The sequence below is a fragment of the Bos mutus genome, chromosome 1, assembly GCF_027580195.1.
Source record: "Bos mutus isolate GX-2022 chromosome 1, NWIPB_WYAK_1.1, whole genome shotgun sequence".
NCBI lineage: Eukaryota > Metazoa > Chordata > Mammalia > Artiodactyla > Bovidae > Bos > Bos mutus.
The window spans coordinates 128,802,287-128,822,350 of record NC_091617.1 but is presented as its reverse complement, the minus strand read 5'-3'; the positions used below and the strand labels follow the sequence as shown (position 1 = coordinate 128,822,350).

Genomic DNA, 20,064 nt, shown 5'->3' with positions numbered 1-20,064 from the left:
TTCACAGGCTGGAGAACTGAGGCCCTCGCAAGGCCTCCCTTCCCCACTGTGCAGCCATAGCCTACTCCGTCTCTGCTGGTGGATCCTCATGTGGTGCGGTTGGCAGCACCTGGCAGCCTTGTGGTGGCCGTTCCCACCCCCTATCAGCTGTTGACATACAAATGCCCTGGTAAGGAAAATATTTTCATTCTTTCATTATATCATTCTCAGGCTTAATCATATTTTTCTTTGTCTTTAAAAACAAGCTCCTGTGTGGTTTTCCATCTTCTTGCTGCTCTTCTAAGGACATTCTAGAACTGAACCTCACTGGTACTTCATGCCTTTTATTGTTACTGCCCAGTGACTATTTTAGGGGGGCTTACAGTGGGCGGGTGCTGATCCCCTCCCAGTGCCTTACATCACATTTTACATCCAGAGATCTCATACCCATCTTGCTTCTACTCTGAGAGAAAAGTGTCACCTTGTGTAGCAGAAGAAACTGATTTCAGAGAGGTTAAGTATCCTGCCCAAGGTCTCACAGCCTTTAGTGGTAAAGCCACAGCTTGAAATGGGATTCCGGCCAATTTGATTTTCAAGTCAGGGATTATTCTGTGAATAAATGTGCTCTGCTGGTCCCCTGGCCAGGTCTCTGGCATTGACTGTCTGTGGTGACATAAAGCAAGTCCCTGAACATCTCTGTGTTCTCATCACATCCTCTGGGTCAGACAACCCATGGTTGGAGAAGAGGATGACCGTGACTGTTGACTGACTGTATGAGCTGTTTGTCAGTTCTCTGGGCAGCTGTTTACTGAGGGGCTGCTATGTGCCTGCTGAAGCTATAGTCTCCTCACCAGATTATGAATCCTATACCCACCCCCACAACGGTGTCCCCACTGACACACAGAGGGACTCTCCAAAGATGTGCCAGGTTTTGGATCTCAACTCCATATGCTGGAGCCACATTGTAAAGGAAGGAAGAATCCATAGAGGTGTTTTCTGGAAGCTGAGGGATTGCATGAGGGTGGAGGCAGGAAGAGAAGACCCCATCCCAAATGAAGCCCTGCATGCGGGCCTGTTTGGCCTCCCCACAGTCCTCTGAGGCCCTGGCACTGCGTTCACTTTATAGAAGAGGAAACAGCGCTGAGGTGACTGAAGGCTGGAGAGCCAGCAGGTATGGAGTGCGCTCTTAGATAAATGCAGGTCTGCACACCGCCCGAGCCTGGCTTTCTGCACTCTCCTGTGGCTCCCCACTTGTTCTCTGTCAGAACCCGAGAAATGGGGGATGGCCTCTCCAGAAGGACTCGGGGAACTTGGCTTCCGGTCTGTGATCACATCCCTGAGGGGTGAGAGGAGGTCAAATCACAGGCTCACAGGGGTGAGGGAGACGCACCCCTGGTCGGGTGGGGGTGTGGCGGTGGTGGCGGTGCTCAAAACCGCAGGTCCCCAAATGCCTGCTTCAGTTCAGTCCTGCTCAGTTCATTCTGTCCAATCTCCGGGGGGGTTGGGGTACCATCAGTCACAGAGACACACACATTTCAGAGAGGTGTGGGGGGATCCAGGCCTGGAAACCCAGCTACAGAGCAGCCCTCCCTCTGTGGTCTGGAGCACAGCCTGGCTCTCTCTGACCTTGACTTCCCCAGCGGTAGAGTGTGAGGTCGCATGGCCCAGCCCCTGGACTGATTTCACTGAGCTCCAGCTTCCTCCCCGAACATCCCTTCTGTGCTTCCTGACACCCCTTAGGCCTGGCCCTTCTCCCCACTTCCTGTCGAGTGCTCCTGTATAGAGACAGGGTGGAACAGCAGAGAGCTGCCCTGTGCACCTGTAACCCTGCCCCCTAGAGCCCTCTCTGTGTGGCTGGGGAACTAGAGGTGGGGGGAAAAGTATCCTATGGAGGGCGTGATGGGGAGCTGGCTGTTATTTGCTGCACAGAGATTTGCTAGGCTACCTTCCCTCTCTGATTAGGGGAGCCCCAGGCCCTGCCCTCTACTTTGGGGTCTCCCCCACCCCAGAACTTTGGTTTTGACATGGCTGAGGATCAGCGTTGGGCCCTGTCCCAAGCTGGAAGAACTGTTGGTGGCAAGTGTGTGAACTCTACTATCTTCAGCCCTGCCTCTTTATTCTCAAGGTCTTTGGGCTGTGAAGCAAGGCCTGGGACCTTGACGGGCGAGATTAGCACCGGAGGGGGTGGCTCCCTCCCGCTTTCTGTGGTAGAAGGCGAGCGTGCTTCCTTTGCCCAGTGTCTGAGCTGTACTGCAGCCTGTAATTCCATCTTGGAGACCCTCACATGGACAGCGCCTGGACAGGGTCTGCCACAGAAGCAGCCTGGGCTGATGAAGAGTTGGGAGTCAGTAGGCCTGCGTTTGAATACAGGTTCTGCCTCTCAATTCACTGTGTGTCCTTTGGCAGGTTACTCAGCCCCTCTGGCATCAGCTGCCTCTTCTTAAAATGTGATAACCCTGCTTACCTCTAGGTGCTGCTGTGAAGTGAATTGGGCTGACTTGTATAAACATATAATACGGGCCTATTGTGTAAAGGCAGATAGGCCTCCTATTTGGATCTCCTGTGTGTCATCTCCTTTTATGCACCCACACCCAGCTGCTTAGCATTCACCCATTTATTCCCCAGGCACCCGTGTCCTGCCCTTCACCTAGAGCCTCAGTCAGGCTTTTCTTTGGTCTCTCCAGACCCTCAGTCCTCTTCAGTCCTGCTGCCAGGGTCCTCCTCCAAGACCTTCTCTGAACCAGCTATCACCTTGGAAATGAATTGGCCAATCAAATTTCCCATCAGTTTGTGAATAACTGATAATATCCAATAGTTTAGCTCTCCCATGGGTATTTGTAGTTTAAAAGATTTTTTTTAAAACTCTGCTTTCCCCAACTTTGAGTCTGACACAGTAGATTCTCAGTAAAAGTTGGTTGATTGGATAAGTGAAAGGACCTGAGTGATGTCCTAATGGACTTTCAGTTGGGTGCTCATGCATCCAGCCTCTCTACAAACATTTATTTTGTGTGCCAGACATTGAGGATGTATTAGTGGATAAAAGAGCCACAGTGCTACCCCCACCCCCGACCCCCTGCCATGGGGCTTTTGGTGTAGTGGGGATAATCAGATAATAAGCAAACAAGCACATTTCTATTTATGAATTGTGATCAATTCCTTGACAGAAATATTATTTTAGATTCTGTGATATGGTATAACAGAAGATCCTAATTAAACTGAGGGGATCCTGCTCCCACTTAGGAGTAAGAATTTGGAAGACATTTCAGAGGAGCTAAACGGTCGGATGAGGAGTCAGGGCCAGACGGGAAAAATGTCCAAGCTTGCAGGCCTTCCTTGGCTCTGACTGTTCATCACAGGCCAAGGCCAAGGTCTGCATGGTGCCTGCATGAGCCTGCATGGTGCCCCTGCCTGCACGGAGCCTTCCCAGTTTACACCTCAGCTGAAGGCTGCAGGATTCTGGGGGTTAATACACAAACTGCTGGTGCCACTTGTTACTGTTACCCAGAGACGGTGCCGCCGACTCCCCATGTCTCCCAGCTGCACATCCTGCCCTGGCCTGCCCGTGACCTGCCCAGCAGATGTCCTTGATGCTTCAGGGAAAGAACGAGTTGTCCTCCACCCCCTGGGTTTTTTTTTTTAAGCGCTTGTCTGTCTGACATTGGATGCCTGGCTTTGATTGCTGGCCCAGATAGCCAGATTCTATTCAGAGATCAAACCTTTTCTTTCAAGCCAAATGCAGATGTTTTAGACAACAGACCCTTCCTTGCAAACCCATGCTCTCTTCACAGCCATCTTAGTGTTTAACAGGGACCACGGGCAGAGTTATCTCTCCCAGCCACCAGGGTCAAGCTGGCGGCCACGTTTGTACACACTTTTCCTTTTTTCTGCTCACCGGTCACAGCCTGTGGCCACATTTCCTCCACCGGGAGATCTGGGATCTTCTCTATCCTGGCTTGTGCCGCTTGTGGGCTGCTTTATGACAGCACCACAGACATTGTTGACCAGCTCCCTTCCTTAAGCCTTTGCTGGTCCTAATGCCTGAGGATATAAGAGCTTGGTACTTGAGAGCCAGGTCTGAGTTCCAGCCCTGTCTTGACCACTTACTTACCCCTTACCCCTAGACGTGGTAAAACAGGGTGACCATATAATTTATTGTCTCAACTGGAAGACTTCTGAGAGTGAATTGAGTGGGGAAGATGGGTATAAACCAGACTGTCACGGGAGGTGGGGAACCTGTTCAGCCTCAATTATCCACACAAGGGGCAGCAGCTCTCTAGGATCGGTTGTACTGGGGCTGGTCTGGTCTAGGCTAGTTCATGGGCAGTTCTCAGTTCCCTGTTGAGCAGAGAGGGGGCAGGAGCTTCTGGCTGATCTGACCCTGCTTCAGGAGCCAGCCTATAAGGCAGCATCCGGGGGAACTCCCCTAGCACCTCTTTCTGCTGAAAGGGGAGGAAATTGGAGGGAGTGAGCAGATGGACCCAGGCTGAGTTAATGGATATGCGGTGGAGGTGGATTAAGGGAGACTCATGCTGCTGAGAAAGCCGGAGGCCTGGCAGAGCCGAGAAGCTGGATGGCTACAGGCCCTGCAGTGGGTCACTTCAGACAAGAAAAGCCTGTGACCTTTTCCACTTCCAGAGGGCAGCTGAAAGTCAGGTTGGAGGTCCAAAGCTGCCCTGGCCCACCCTTTAATGCACCGAGGCTCCTTGAGTGTCCTGTCCTGTGGAGTGACATCCCCAGGGCTGAGGGCAGGCTGGAGATGGACCCCTGTCTGGACTTCAACCTGCCCAGCCTCTGGGGGCTGTACCCAAGGCCCAGAGCTCACTTGGGCCCCTGGATTCCCAGGCGGGGCTGATCGAGCCTGATCCTGGGGAGTTATCAATGGTAGAAGCTGACACCCACGAGTGTAGGGGCCAGATGTTGGGGAGGGGGCAATAGGGCCAACAGAATTTCCCAAGGGTTCGGTCACTCCTCCAGGCAGCCCCATCTGCTTTCTCTTAGTCAGGTGGCATTTTAGAGCCGAAGAGCCACCTTTGAGAACTCTCAGAGATGAGGACACACGAGGAAATAAACCTAGGAGGATGAAACTTTGCTTACTCCTGCTCCTCCACAGAGCAAGCCCTCTGTCCTGCTTTGGCCATTTCTGAACGCATGGGGTTTGTTCCCATCTCTGTCTTATCACTGGCTATACCACCTGCCTAAAATGCCTGCCCCTTTTCTGTACATCGCTCAAGGCCCAACTTCAGGTCTGTCTCTCTGGGAAAACCTTTGTGCCTTTTCCAATCCAACAACGCCTTTTCACCTCAGAGCTCCTCCCGTAATGTGTGCCCAAAGGACACCCCATCCCGACCCACAGCCTGTGTAGTCCCTCACCATTCTGCATGAAGCTCAGTCTCTTCTACTTGGCAGGAGCCTGCAGGGCCTACGCCACTTCCTCCCCAACGCACAGTGGTGAGCCGCGACCAGACCCAGTGCTGGGTGCAGGTATGCAGGAAGCCTCGGCGTCAGAGGGACCGCTGGCTGAGCTGTGGGCTGTCCTCAAATGGAGGTGGGGTGCTTCATGCAACCTGGGCCCCACAGCCTGGAGGAGCCAGATTGGTTTAATCTATTTGGCATTTGTCACTCAACCCAGCTGGCTGGCTCCTGAGGGTAGATAGCAAACACCAGCCCATCCCTCCCCACTGAAAACAGGAGTGAACGCACACTCCCCAGTTCTCCAGAGGGAGAACCAAGGCTTGCATTGCCCACCACTGTGGTGACAGTGACATCAAGCTGGCTAGCTGCTCTGGCCTTGAGATGGCGGTCAGATCACAGGGCCAGAGAGCAGCCTTGGAAAGTGATGCTCTGGTTTTTAGATTTTAGGGCTTCTTGGCACAATTCAAGGAAATTAGATTACCCCATAGAAGACAAATATATGCATAGTCTCATGATTGTCCTGTTTCTTTCCTAGCATTTGTCGGCTGCCTCTTATTCATTGCTATGATTTCTTTCCAAAAAACAATTAGATGTATTCCAAAATTCTAAGTAGGACCCCAAATGTCAAAGGATTGGGCTGTGCCATGTGCCAAGCCATGAGCCTGGGTCTGTGGTCATTTAATAGGCCATTCTTACCATGTCCATCAGGGGTAGTAGAGCCAGAGTGCAAAGGAGCTCCTGGTGTGAGCTCAGTGTGTTCACTGGAGGAGTACCCAGTGGCAGAGCTGTTCTTAGCAGGGCCCAGAAGCACTTTCTAGCTTGAGTTCTTGTGGGCTACCTGGAGCTCAGACCAGCTCAGACCAGTATCTTGATCTCTAAAATCCTCTCCTCTCATGAGAATGGTCACCTTTACAGCTTGCCTCAAGTGTCTAAATATACCAGGCAAGCTAGGAATCTTGGCCTGACCCATCTGGACACAGTCTTGTCTCTAGGCCTCATCGTATAGCAAGAGATGGTGGTGACGGGCATCTCCGTTGGATAGGCCGGCCGAAGCGGAGGTTTTGTTCTGTCCATCTCTACTGCTGGTCCTTCTAGGAATGCCCCTGGAGTAGCCTTGCTTTCAGCACTCACACACCCCAGACTAATTAGAGGACCATTGTGGATTGCTTTTGGACCAGGGGGAGAAAAGCGCATTCCAGAGGACACATGCCACACTTGATATCAAAGTCTCTCCGGTGGAAGGTTACCTCGGGTAGGTTTCTGTTGCAGAGTTGAAGACATTTCACTCTGCAGTGTTGTTAAAAAGCTTCAAAAAATCCTCCTGTGGTATGTTTCTAATTTAAGATTAAAAAAATATTTCTATTGTGCCATATATAGAGTAACCTAAAACCCAATAAAAGCTCCGAATTAGGGGCAGACAGAATGGTTTGAATTAAGCTCAGGTAGAGGCAAGGACACTGTATCTGTCGGCTGGGGCTGCTGACTTTTGGGCCAAAATGCAGGTTCAAACTGGGAGACTGGGCCTGCCAATTCTGGAGAGGAATCGCCTCTTCTGCCAGATTCCAGGGCTCTGGCCAGTGGCCCAGAGGGCTCTGATTCTATCGTCATCTGCCTCCAGTCCAGGAAGGGCCTGACTATTGCTTGTCACATCATCTTGGTTGTTTAGCAGGTTTCTCATTGAGGCTTAGTTTATTTGATTCATTGGTTATTTATTTATTATGTTTTTTTTTTCTAGAGATACCTTCCAGGTTTTGCCTATCACCTCCCTTTGAGAAGCCTGTGTCTGTTCCCCTACGTATACAGTGATTGTGCTTTTTTCCTGAGCAGAGGCTAGATTTCCTTGTCTTAGTGTCCAGGGTTCCGTTCAGAGTCTGGAAAGCTGCACATGCTCAGCAAATGCATAGAGAATTAATAATGTTGAGTGAGCCAGTGAGTGAGAAGCCTGATTTTTGTTATTATAAACAATTCCACATGAAACATCTTTACATCTATATATTATATAGAGAGATGTTAATCATATTCCTCCTGCCCCCGTCACTTCTCACATCACATTCTCCACTTGCTCTGTTTGTGCCATGTGACCTAACCTTAAACACCTGCCCCATGCCAGCACCCCCTGGGGCCAGTTTATAGCTGATTGGATAAGGAAGATCACTTGACTCCAGAGGACTCAAATCATAGACTAGACTAAATTATTCAGATCCTCTCTTGAGATTTGAACTAAGATACAGAGAAAGGTATAACCGCAGACTCAAGAGCCGAGGCTAGATTCTGTGTGGCCATTATGGGGCCATGTGCAAGCGAGTGAGTGAGCAGAAAAAGCCGAGACAGACAGACAGACACAGACAGACTCTCACTGCCCCCAGCAATATAGTAGATATGACTTTAGTTCCTTTGAGGGCTGCTTATACTTTCTACCTGCAGATGCTGTGAGATGTCCCTGAATCCTTTCCCAAACCAAAACAAGAGTCCTTTCTCTTTGTACCATTTCCCATGATATAGGCGTCCTCCTCCCACTGTGCAGCCTCCCAGTGGGCGGGGTGATGCTGGGAGTTCTGACCTTCTCATGGGGCCAGAGCAGGTCCAGTGTGAGCCGGGGCAGGAGGAGGTTGGGAGTGATCTCCCCGACTCCTGTCCTGCTCCACCCCACCCAACTTTACAGATCAACGAGGGTGTCATTGTCCATTTCTCTCCGCTTGTCTCTGGGGCAAAGAAAGGTGTCCTATCCATGTACCCAGCCCATGCCAGAATTTGTCATTGATGGTTCTCCTCTGCCTATAGGCACCTCACTACCATGAACATGGCCTCCAGCTTAGACCACTCCCCATGACCATGCCCACAGAATTGGAGTGATATTTGAAGTGACGTAGGACCACACAGACCTGGGTCCCTAGGATCCAAAGTCCTCTATGTTGGTGGCTTCAGGCCAGGTGAGTCCCCTAATCTTGAGGGTCCTCTCTGTGAGGTAGGCATCTCGGAAACCTGACTCACAGCCCCTCATGCCATTTAGAAGAGACAGGAGGTAGGCAACGTGGCCAGCACCTCACAGGCCCTGCCACCCACCCAGCCTTCTCCTTCCACTCCAAAGGATGCATGTGTGACTCTGCCCTTCAGTGGATCTTGTACCCTTCTCTGGGCCAGCCAGTGCTGTTCTGGTGCTCTCTCACTGGACCCCTGCTTTGGTCTTGGCCTTCCTGTGGCTGGGGTCTGGGCCCAAAGAAGGTGGGAATATGGGGAGACAAGTGGACGGGAACTAGATGCAGGAGGCTGAATGGGTCCAGGAGGAACCCCAAAGGGAACTGTCCTGCCTCTTTGGAATGATGAGGGAACACTCGGAAGCAATCCTTCTGTTTTAGCAAAGTGTAAGAAATAGGAGAGTGGAGGATTTGAATGGAGCTCGGTCACTGGAGGAGAGGCTTGGCTGCAGCAGCTGCAGGTCTGGAGGCCAGGGGAAAGAGGAGGGATCAGGAGCCACTGGTAAATGGGTCCCTGGTGCCATCAGAGCTGGTCTCCACCTCAGCCCACATGCTCTAGGCTCAGAGACCCAGCATAGGGAAAGGCCGGGCCTTGGGTCATGCTGCTACTCTAGATACCATTTGGGGCTTCCTTCCTCACAGGCCAGGCCTTCATGCCTTCGCAGTAAGCTGAGTGGCTGGGTGCTCCCCCTGGGGCCATCTCCCTTGGCTGGGGCCTCATGGACGCCCTTGCATCTCCTGCTCAGCCCTAGTGGCATCCTGGGTTCCAGGGCCTCCTTGGTTCCAGGGCCTCCTTGTCCCCTCATCTCCCTACAAAAGTCTCCCATTATTGGTGTCTCCCAGCCTCTGGGAAAACCTGGGAAACTGCTCCACCCTCCCCCCTTGCTGAGAGGATCAGTAAGGCTCCTGCTCATCTCAGAGTCCCCTTACATGATCATTAACAATGTTTCTGTTGGTTACACTGCCTGGAACATCCAAACAAGATTGTTAAGGTACAGCCACTCTTCCTACAGATTCTAACACAATATTGGCAGGGGGATTTTTACAGAAACTCATGCCTGTGACTGGCGGTTTGTTTGTAAGCGATCACTGAACCACCTCTAGTCCATAATGTTTGGGTAACAAAAGGTGTATTAATATGTCTCTGGTCAATAAATTGCTAAAAAGAAGGAGTGGTCCTCTTGGCCAGGAGCCCATGTAAGATTTAATTATTTAAAATGTGACGTCCTACTCCTCGCAGAAGAGGAGTGGGGCAGAGTCCCCTGTGGTGGGGAGAGGGACAGTCCAGGTGTTCCCGGACCCTATAGGAGTGAGTCGTACTCTGGCCTCTAGCCGATGGCCTTCCCAACCACCCAGGGCCACGACCCTCCTGGGTGCTGCTGGGCACCATGGTGATAGCAGCCAGTCAGGAAGGAGTGGTGATTCTTGCATTACACAGAGGAGTCAACTGAGGTTCAGATGCAGGAAATGAAGCACCGGGGAATAACCAAGCCAGAGTCTGGTTAGAGCCTTGCCCACATTTGTTGGAAAAGTGTTTCAGAGCTGGAGACAGTGTGCTAGGGTAGAAGATCCTGTAGCGGGGCCCCAGGGGGCAGGACTTGACGGGCTGCGGGCATTTGGGTATGTAGGGCCAGGGGTCACTGAGCACCATGTGGGGGTGGCGAGCCGGGCAGTGAGAAGTCTCAAGGTGGACAGAGTCTCACGTTACAGCTTCCTTTGTACACTTCCCCATGAGACACAGCCCAGCCCTCAGGGCTCTGACCTCACGTCCATCTCTCTGGGGCTCCTTCTGGAACCTCTGAGGGCAGGACAGCCCCCGCTCCCACTAGATGGCACTGTTGCAGGTCCTTTCCACCCAGGAGTCCTTCAGGGTGCCTGTATGAGCATGCGCTCCAGTGAATACCTGAGCTGGAGTGTGTGTGTGTGTGTGTGTGTGTGTTGGGCATCCCTGGCTTGGGTCTTCCAATACCCCCAAGCCTCTGCTTTATGCCTCTGCTTCTCTGGAATGTTCCTTAGAATAGAAGTTATTACTTCTGATACATTTTTCAGGATTCCTGTGGGTCCGGGACGTGGGAACCTGACGTTAGGGAGTTCTAGGGTGACGAGGTCAGGTCCATTTCTCCTCAGGCCCACCCATCTGTGGACAGCTGGCGAGTTCTCCTGAAATCCACGTCCAGAGACAGTGCAGAGCCCTGATAGGCCCTGGGTGGACAGTACTGGGGGTTTGGATTGGGATAAACTTTCAGAAGCTTGAATGTTTCTAATGCAAATAAATGTTATCTTGTATATTAATAATATTTATTAATGCTAATGGTTGGTAGTAGGTATTGGAGTGTTATGTTGAGAAGGCTTCTGGGGCTGGATCTGCTTCAGGAAAGAAGGCGGTTTTAGGTCAATGATGCCTGCAGAGGCTTGGGGCAAGAGTAGCACTCATGACATATTTTTTCTTGATGTAAGTGGTCACTTATCTATGAAGATGCAGCTGTATGTCAATGAATCCTACATGTTTAGCACTTTAGAAATTATCCAACTCATTTTTTACATAGATGGGGAAGCTGAGGCATACACAGACATAATGAGTTGCCCAAAGACACATGGCTAGTGCAGAAAGAATGTGGGTCTTTGACCACCAGAGCCAGTGTCTTGCCGGTCACACTCTGCCTTTCCAGTTGACCCAGTTCTGTGTTCAAACAAAGTCCCCTATACCATATCAGCCTCTTTTATCTGGTGTTTTGGGGTTTTTAGACCTCATTGCCAAGAGAAAGCTCCAAGTTAGATCTCCTTTTCATGTCTTTGTTGTATTCCAGGTAGATTGTGGGGCTAAATGTGGGGGAAAAATCTTAAGAGAGAAGGAGTCCACATTTGCCTTTATTCACTTAGTATGATCATCTCAGGGTCCATCTTTTTTTTTTTCCTCTGGGTCCATCTATGTTGCTGCAAATGGCATTATTTCATTTTTTATGGCTGCATAACATTCCCACATATATATAGTATATACCACATCTTTAACCATTCATCTGTTGATGTATTGGGGTTCCCAGGTGGCTCAGTGGTAAAGAATCCACCTGCCAATGCAGGAGACGCTGGAGATACTGGTTCAGTCCCTGGGTTGGGAAGATCCCCTGGAGGAGGAAATGGAAACCCATTCCAGTATTCTTGCCTGGGAAATCCCATGGATAGAAGAGCCTGGGGGGCTATAGTCCCTGGAGTTTCAAAGAGTCAGATATGATTGAGTGACTGAGTACTCACTGTTGATGTACACTTAGGTTGCTTCCATATCTTGGCTGATGTAAATAGTAGTGCTTTGAACACTGGGGTGCATGCATCTTTTCAAATTAGAGTTATCATCTTTTCCAGACATATACCCAGGAGTAAGACTGGATCATACGGTAACTCTATTTTTAGTTACCATATGGTAACTCTATTTTTAGTTTCTTAAGGATCTCTATACTGTTTTCCATAGTGGCTGCACCAGCTTATATTCCTACCAACTGTGCAGGAGTGTTCCTTTTTCTCCACATCCTCTCCAGCATTTTTTATTTGTAGACTTTTTAATGATGGCTATTCTGACAGTGTGAGGTGATGCTTCATTGTAGTTTTGATTTGTATTTCTCTAATAAGTAGTGATGTTAAGCATCTTTTCAAATGTCTGTTGGCCATCTGTATGTCTCTTTTGAAGAAATGTCTATTTAGGTCTTCTGTCCATTTTTTGATTGAGTTTTTTTTTTTTATGTTGAATTGTATGAGATAATTGTATATTTTGGAAATTAAGCCCTTGTTGGTTGCATCATTTGCAATTGTTTCCTCCCATGATGTAGGTTGTCTTTTTGTTTTGTTAATTACACCTGCGTTATATATGTATATCCACCCCCTGTTGACATCTCTGAAGAACCCTGATTATACAGTCCATCAAGGGTGATGGAGGTCTGGTCTCCAGCTTGGGTACCATGCAGAGATTGTCTTGCTTCGTGGAAGATTCTACCTTGGGCATCATTTTCTAAAACACATGTGTGCATGTGACACACACACGTGACACCCCCGACCCCACCAGGGTAAATTTAAAGCCCTAACTCACTGCAGGACACCTGTGATGAGTCCAGACAGTATATACAGTTGGAAATGGGTGCCCCAAGCCGGCCCTCCCTCACACTAATTTACACATGGCAACCTCCTTGAGGGCAGGCAGGTGGTTGATTAATCTCCCTGCCACTTACCGAGTGTACATTCTTAGACATGTGATTTGACCTCTCTGGCCTCAGCTTCTTCTGGAAAATGGGAATAATTATAGTGCCTGTCTCAAAGGATTATTGGGAGAGTTCAACAAGATAGAGTACCTAGCAGAGCCTGATTGCTTCCAATAGGACATTCTCAATACAAGTGACCCTTGAACAACATGGGGGACAGGGGCACTGAATATCTGTGCAGTCAAAAATGTAGGTATAATAAAACAAAAAGAACCATCACAGGGACTAACTGGCTTCTCTCCATCCTGGTCATTGGGAGTCTTAGGGAACCTCTTCTTTGTGAGGGGACTCCCTCTACAAACAAAAAGCTAGCAAATGAAACAATATATTGACCCTCCACTGCTCAGGGAAGAGCTATGCTGTAACCAGGCGTCAGGAAGAACAGCCCCTCCCAGGAGCAGGCATGGTGTAGAGTCCCTGGACTACAAAGGGTCAAAAGCACATGAGATTTATAGCCCTGGGATGTCCTTTTTCCAGAATATTCATCAGGCTTTCCAATTGGTGGCTGTGAGTCTGCTAAGATTTTCTAATGGGCACTGCCCTTCTGACTCTGGTATGCTCTTGTAAGGACTGACTGGCGCTTCTACAGGAATATGACCAGAGCCCTCTCAGCAGGAGAAGATGGCCTGAATAGTGGGGAAGAACTTTGGCTGTGGTGTTGGCTCTGGAGAATGGAGATGTCTACAACCTTGCCTGCACAGCCAAGCCCAGTGTCTTTGGTTCTCTGAGCCCAGTGAAGACTGGACAGGCCACATAGATGCCATGCCTTTGATCAAAGGCTCAACTGGGTCCCATCTGGTGGAGACCAGCACAGCCTACTAGTCTTCTGTCCCAGGGGGAGATCTACCCCCATAAGCTCAACTCTTGAGAGTTGGGTGTGGGAGCATGGGGAACTTTGAGAGCATAGAAGGGAGGCACCTCGTGCTACCTGGGGATTCAGGGAAGGACATTTGAGAGGAAGACAAAGAGATAGTTGTGGTCAGGTGAAGTTGTACATGTCTGAGTGTTTGCATCAGTGTCCTTTGCAAAGGCTCTGAAGCGAGAAAGAGCATGGCCCCATTAGAGCCCTGTGAGTGGCTCAATGTGGTGGGCTCCTGGAGTTGTGGAGAAGAGAGGCAGAGGGAGGCAGGACAGAGAGCAGCCTCTGAGGTGTGCAGGGCACAAGCCAATGGAATTTAGACCCCATTTATGGGCAGCGGTACTGGCAGCTGTAAGTTTTCGAGAGGGCATAGTGTGGAGTGAATGGGGTGATGCTGGGGGCCAGCAGCCATGAGGCAGCTGTGGTGGTCACTGAGAAGAGGACTGTGGCCACAGAGGCCTGGTTGAGGGGACAGAACTGGATGCCATGGATGGGGTATACAGGTGACCGACGGAGCATGTGCAGTGTGATAAGCAGTCAAGGCTGCTGGAGGCTGGGCCTCTAGCTTGGGGACCAGTTAAGGGATGATAGTGTTTTCTTGGCAGGGCCACTGACTTTTCAAGGTTGTTAGGCTCCTTTTCCCAGGGGCACCCGTCCTGCTCCCCCAAGTCCTCTTACTTTCATGGCTCATCTCATGAACACGAGCTTGACTCAGGTTGCAGGGTGCTGTTGTCAGCTCCTTGGCATAGAGCCCCAAAGTTGGTCTGGGCTTGGGGTCCTGATTCAGGGATGGATGATTTGGTATGTAGCACTGGGCAAGTTCAGTTGCCATGCCACGGCTCTGCCAGGGCACTTGGGCCACACAAAGGCTGCCCTTCCATGGCACTCAGAGCCCTTTCTTGCCCCCTGGCTCTGGCACCCCAAGAGCTGTTGCATCTTCCAGGAGGATGCTGGGTTCCTGCTGATTAGGCTGTTCTCAGAGATTTTTTTCTGAATTGTTACCTAGTGGTTGGAAAGTCTTGGGATTGGGGATTGCATGTCAGCAAAATTTACATGAAGCGCCTACTATGTGCCTGTCACTATGCTGGGTTCTGGGGCTTGGGGGCAGGGGAAGCTGCAGTGAGTTTAGAGTGAACTGGGAGAACAGCTCTCATGAAGGACACATTAGGAGACCTACAGGTGGCACCCAATTATTAGACATTGGTTTGGTTGGAAGCTTAGGGAAGGTACAGGGTAGTGTGGACTAGAGGGTTAAGGATGCCTCAGGTAGGAGGGGCACCTTGAGGCAAGTCTTGTCCAATGCTCATATGAAGGAAAGGAAGAGGGGGTGTTGTCCATGATGGGTGAGGGGCAGGAGACAAGGATTGGGCCAGGAATGATGGGTAGGGAGAGATAGGCTTTTGGAGTGAGTATATATATGTGTGGGTGTGTAAACTGCCAAAATCAGGTATTGTTTCTTTATATATTCTCCTAAGTCTGCATGCATGCTAAGTTGCTTCAGTCGTGTCCAACTCTTCGCGACCCCATGGACTGTAGCCCACCAGGCTCCTCTGTCCATGGGATCCTCCAAGCAAGAATACTGGAGTGGGTTGCCATTTCCTTCTCTGGGGCATCTTCATGACCCAGGGATTGAACCCATGTCTCCTGCATCTCCTTGATTGGCAGGCAAGTTCTTTACCACTAGCGCCACCTGGGAAGCCGTTCTGAAGTCTACTATGTACAAATTACACATTTCTGATTCTAAAGGAGTAGGGGTTGGGGGTACACTTTTCATTTTGAATCACAAGTTGAGGCAGGCGACTTTGGATCCCCAGGGATAGCTCTTCTTGTGAGCGTAGCTGGGGCATAGCTCTTCCCTAGAGATGAGAGCTGGGATGAAGGATGTGAAGGACTCCCAGGTCCATTGGGAGAGCTGCCTCTGCCAGCACATCTCCATCCGGGCTCGGTAACCTGACATTCTCCCCAAGGCCTCTCAGCCTGGGCCAGGAGAAACCCCGTCACCAAGGCAGCCTTCCAGGATCTGGGTATGGTTAGGGGCATGCACGGGGACCTCAGAGAGGGCTGAAATCATTGGATGGCCAGTCATGAAGACTGTCAGCAGGAAACTTCTCTCCAGCCCCAAGTCCACAAGTGGAAAGTGTACTGCCTAGGTGGTTGTGGATGGCAGTTGTGTCACAAGGCACGAGCGGGGTTGACACCTGGGGAGAGGCTAGGGGCTTGCTTGGCCCAGAGGAGTGGCAGGTGGGAGGAGAACAGGAGGGTCCTGGGTCACTTCTGAGATGTGACCCACCCTCTGCTGTTTCCTGAAGCCTGTCTCAGCTCCCGCCCAGCGTGAGGGTCTGTAGCCAGGGCCTGTGTAGCCGGATCCACCCAGAGCTGGGCTCACGGGGCCTCAGAGGGAACCTGCTTCAGGAAGCAGGCCAGGGGGAGGCGGTGGCTTATCCAACTTGCCTCTTAGGTAACTTGATTCCTGGACATGAGACTTTTTTCCATTTGTCAAATTGGTTTTCTCCTCTGGTTCCAGAGTGAAGATAAGCCTGGCCCAGCTGTCAGCAGGGCACCAGGCTGCCCTTCTCCCTTGAGTGGCTGCCTCCACCTCCCTCTGGTCTCTGGAGTCCTGGGTCTCACCTGTGGGCTCCCTCTTCCTCACTCTGGCTGGTCATCTTCCTAAAGTAAACACGCACTGGGAAGCATGAGCTCCTTAACACTGCAGCTGGAGACCTGGCCCTGTCCACAGCTCATGTCTCACCACCTCTGAACTTTTGCTCAACCCATCTTATTGGCCTAGAAACTTCCCCTCACTCCTCTCTCTCCTCCTCCAGGAAGCTGTCCCTGATCTCTCCTCTGTGCTTCCCCAAGCATAAGGACGCACACTGCCCTGATCAGGACGTACTGGGGTTACCTGTCTGTTGTCTCCGTTCAGAGTGAGCACTTTAAGAATGGGGGCTTAGGAGGGGTTTTCTGAACCAGACCCATCATGACTGGGACCAAGGATGGTCAGGGGAAGCCCTCTGCAGCAGGGGATCGCTGAGCGATCTGAGGAGAGGAATGTTGTCCATCTCCGCCTTTGCCTCTCCTGGGACCCCTGGGCAGACCAGGTGACTGAAGGGCCAATAGACTCAAAGCACCCGCTAGCGTGGGAAGGCAGATGGCAATGCCACTGGGCTTCCACATGGGGCACGTACCGTGTGCCAGCCCTGGTTTCCATCTCTAAGATGAGAGTGCCGTGAGGTAGGTAGTATAAAAACATCCCTCCAAAGAAGAAACTGAGATTCAGAGAGCTTAAGTGAGTTGCCAGAGTCCTGGGGACTTTTGGAACAGAGATTAGAATTCATATCAGTCTTGTCTCAGAGTCCATTTCTTTCCTGGCTCCACCCAGGGCTTTGCAAGTCTGGTCGGTGGGAACAAGCTCCCTCCAGAAAGGTCCATTCCAGCCTGAAGAGCATGTGCTGTTTGTGTCTTACCAGTGTTCCGTCAGGGTCCCTGGCACGAGCATCTGACAAGTCGTGTAAACTCTAACGGACGTGAGCCCTGACGTCAGGGCCGGCGCCTCTTCTGTTAGTGTTTGCTAATTGGTATTATCTCAGCAGTTGCTTTAGAAATCGACTTTGATGAAAAAAAATTTAACTACATAATGAATTACTCTCTGAGGAGCAGGCCGTTGTGTCATGGCTCAGCCACATGTGGGGCAGGGAGGAGGCTGAAGGGGAGTGTTTGGGATGAGTTGACATGCGTTCCCTGCAGTGCCTCTGCATTTTTCCGTGGTGACTGCAGGATGGGTTTGGGGACTTGACTGGCCTGCAGGGATAACACACAAGCGTATGGGCCACAGGAAAACATCTGCACTGTTTTGCTCCGAACGGACCAGAGAAAGTGGAGTGTGTAAGAAGCCTTGTTTTGAAACGTGTTTTCAAAATAAAGGGTTCCATAACAACCATGATTGCAGAAACAACTGCTGATGGGAATACCTTCCTGGAAAGCAGAGGCCTCTGTGAGAGTCAGGATTTAAAAGCCCAGGCCATGTTACAAAACAGGTTTGCAACTTAATGAATCTTAGCATTGCTCTTAGCATGTGATACACACACACCCACCCCCACACACAGAAACACTCACATATGTGAGTGCCTCCCTCAGGCTGTAGACTTTGTTGTTAGTTTCTCATGCTCTGCCCAGGGCCATGAAACCTTAGTTTCAAGGTCTGGGGCAACAAAGAACATTCAACTTCCAAGGTGAACTCCCCTTACTCCCCCATCCCCAAGTCCCTGGTCCAATCAGAGTGGCTGGAGGCAGCTCATTTTGCATTGGTTGCCGAGAGTTGAACTATATGTTCCTGCCCTCTGGCTGCATGATTGGACCAGAGTTTGAGGCTCAGCCAAAGACAGTCTCTCATAGGCTACCAAATGGTGTGTGGGATGGTCTTCTGCAGGATACTACCAATAGAGATTCAGGATTTGGCCACTGAGCCCAATCAGATCTTCTCCTCTGTGGGTATCAGAGAGGAAGGATAGACTCCAGCAGGCAAGCAGAGAAAAGGGAGTCAAGAGAGTCTTGGAAGCCCTGGGACAGCAGGATAGCAGGGACTATTGAGAGGATGGTTGGCTGGTAACAGCAGGAGACGGGAGATAACTGAGTCATGAGAATGTCAGATCCCTGGAGAAACACTGGCCTCCTGAAGGTAGTTCCTGCTCCTCACAGCTGAGCACTTGCATGTCTCCAAGTAGCCTTACTCAAACACGCATCCCTGGAGGTTCTTTGAACTTGTTTATCTTCTTGCTCACTAGTGGAGCCCAGCCACACAAGGGCCCACCTGCATTCTTGCTGGTGGAGATGGTTTTGTTGGGCACCACAGATGAGCAGAAAGAGAAGATCCTGCCAAGGAGAATCACCAGCCTTGGCATCATCTCCAACTCGCCCTTCATTGGGCTTTTGGGTGGGAGAGGATGGCCGAGAGACTCTCTGCTTCTGGTCAGAAAGAACTGGGTAAGGGGTGCTGTGCTGAGGCTGGGGGACTTTTGGCAACCCCAGGAGACCTGGCTTCCAGGCCAGAAGAGTTTGCCACAGAGGTGGAAAGACACGGTTCTGTTTTGGGAAGCTGTTTGGAAGCTGTCTTGTGCATTTTTCTAATGCCGGTTCAACAGAACTCAAAACTGTTTCCCCTAACGCTTTCCTCCCTTCGTTTTTAAGTATCTCTGTGTACACGGAGAAAGACAGTGTATGTGCTCCTGATTCATTTACCCTGAAATCATCACGTGTCTCCCTTGAGACATCCCATGTTTCAGAAACCTTTGGAGACATTTTAGCCTTTTCACCTCCTATTAAAACCTGCTTGTGCTAAAACAAATGGGTGGAGGGTTTCAACTAAGATGAGACATCCCTCCTTGCCTGGTCCCAGTGTGGCCAAGGTCAACCTCAGCAGTAGACGCATTCCTGGGAAGCATGGCCTAGGAGATATCAGTGCCTTGTGTGAAGACTGAAGGCTAAAAAGAACATCACTGGGATGTCACGTTGTGAATGATTGTCGAGGGTTGACTTGTATATGGCTTTCTTTAGCTGCAATATGTTGTCTTCTTTCTCCCTAGTCCCAGGTACTGGAGGCTCACGCCATGAATGCTGGCCCTGCACTCTGCCCTTAGCAGAGGCTCCAGAGATACCTGGGGGCCCATCCTTCCTGCATTGTGGACAGCATCCTTCCTGCCTTCCTGTTAGGTAAGCTGATGGTGGTGGTACTTAAAATAACATGGATGTATGTATTTCAGTGCTACTCTCTCAACTAGTCCCACCCTCTTCTTCCCCTGCTGTATCCACAACTCTGTTCTCTATGCCTGCTGCTCTATTCCTGCCCTGCAAATTCAGGTTCATCAGCACCATTTCTCTAGATTCCATATATATGCATTAACATACAATACTTGTTTTTCTTTTTCTGACTTACTAGTAGCATTGAAATATATGCATTACCATGTGTAAAATAGATAGCTGGTGGGAAGTTGTTGTATAACACAGGGAGCTCAACCTCGTGCTCTGTGACAACCTAGAGGGATGGGATGGGAAGGGGTGGGATGGAGACTCAAGAGGGAGGGGTTGTATACACACACACACACATACACACACACACACATGTATGGCTGCATCACACTGTTGTATGGCAGAAACCAACAACATTGTGAAGCAGTTACCCTCCAATTTAAAAAACAGCATGGATGTTGGGAAGTGGGTTGGGGTACAGATAAAATAGGACTAGCTATAGCTGACAGTTATTAAAACTGGGTGATCGGTACACAGGTATTCATCATATTATCTTTCTACTTTTGTTTTGAAATTTTTCATGATAAAAAGTAAGAAAAAATTATGGAAAATTATATGCATGTGTATATTATCCTTTCTACTTTTGTTTTGAAATTTTTCATGATAAAAAGTAAGAAAAAAATTATGGAAAATATATGCATGTGTAAAGTAATGTTTATGGCAGAGTTTCACTGGATATGATGTATAGTGAGCAGTGCTCAAGCTGATTTTAAGTCATATGCCAATGATCTTCATGACCCAGATAATCACAATGGTGTGATCACTGACCTAGAGCCAGACATCCTGGAATGTG

At 50.1% G+C, this 20,064-nt stretch overlaps 1 long non-coding RNA gene across 3 annotated transcripts in view; it reads left to right on the top strand.

The window, feature by feature from the left end:
- Positions 1-17,979: 17,979 nt before the first annotated feature.
- LOC138991284 (uncharacterized) overlaps positions 17,980-20,064 on the top strand; it is a 143,989-nt gene continuing 141,904 nt past the window's right edge. For all 3 annotated transcript variants that reach the window (XR_011467315.1, XR_011467311.1, XR_011467314.1), the window contains exons 1-2: positions 17,980-18,144; positions 19,049-19,175. This is a non-coding gene — a long non-coding RNA (uncharacterized lncRNA). The remainder of the gene's footprint in view (positions 18,145-19,048; positions 19,176-20,064) is intronic.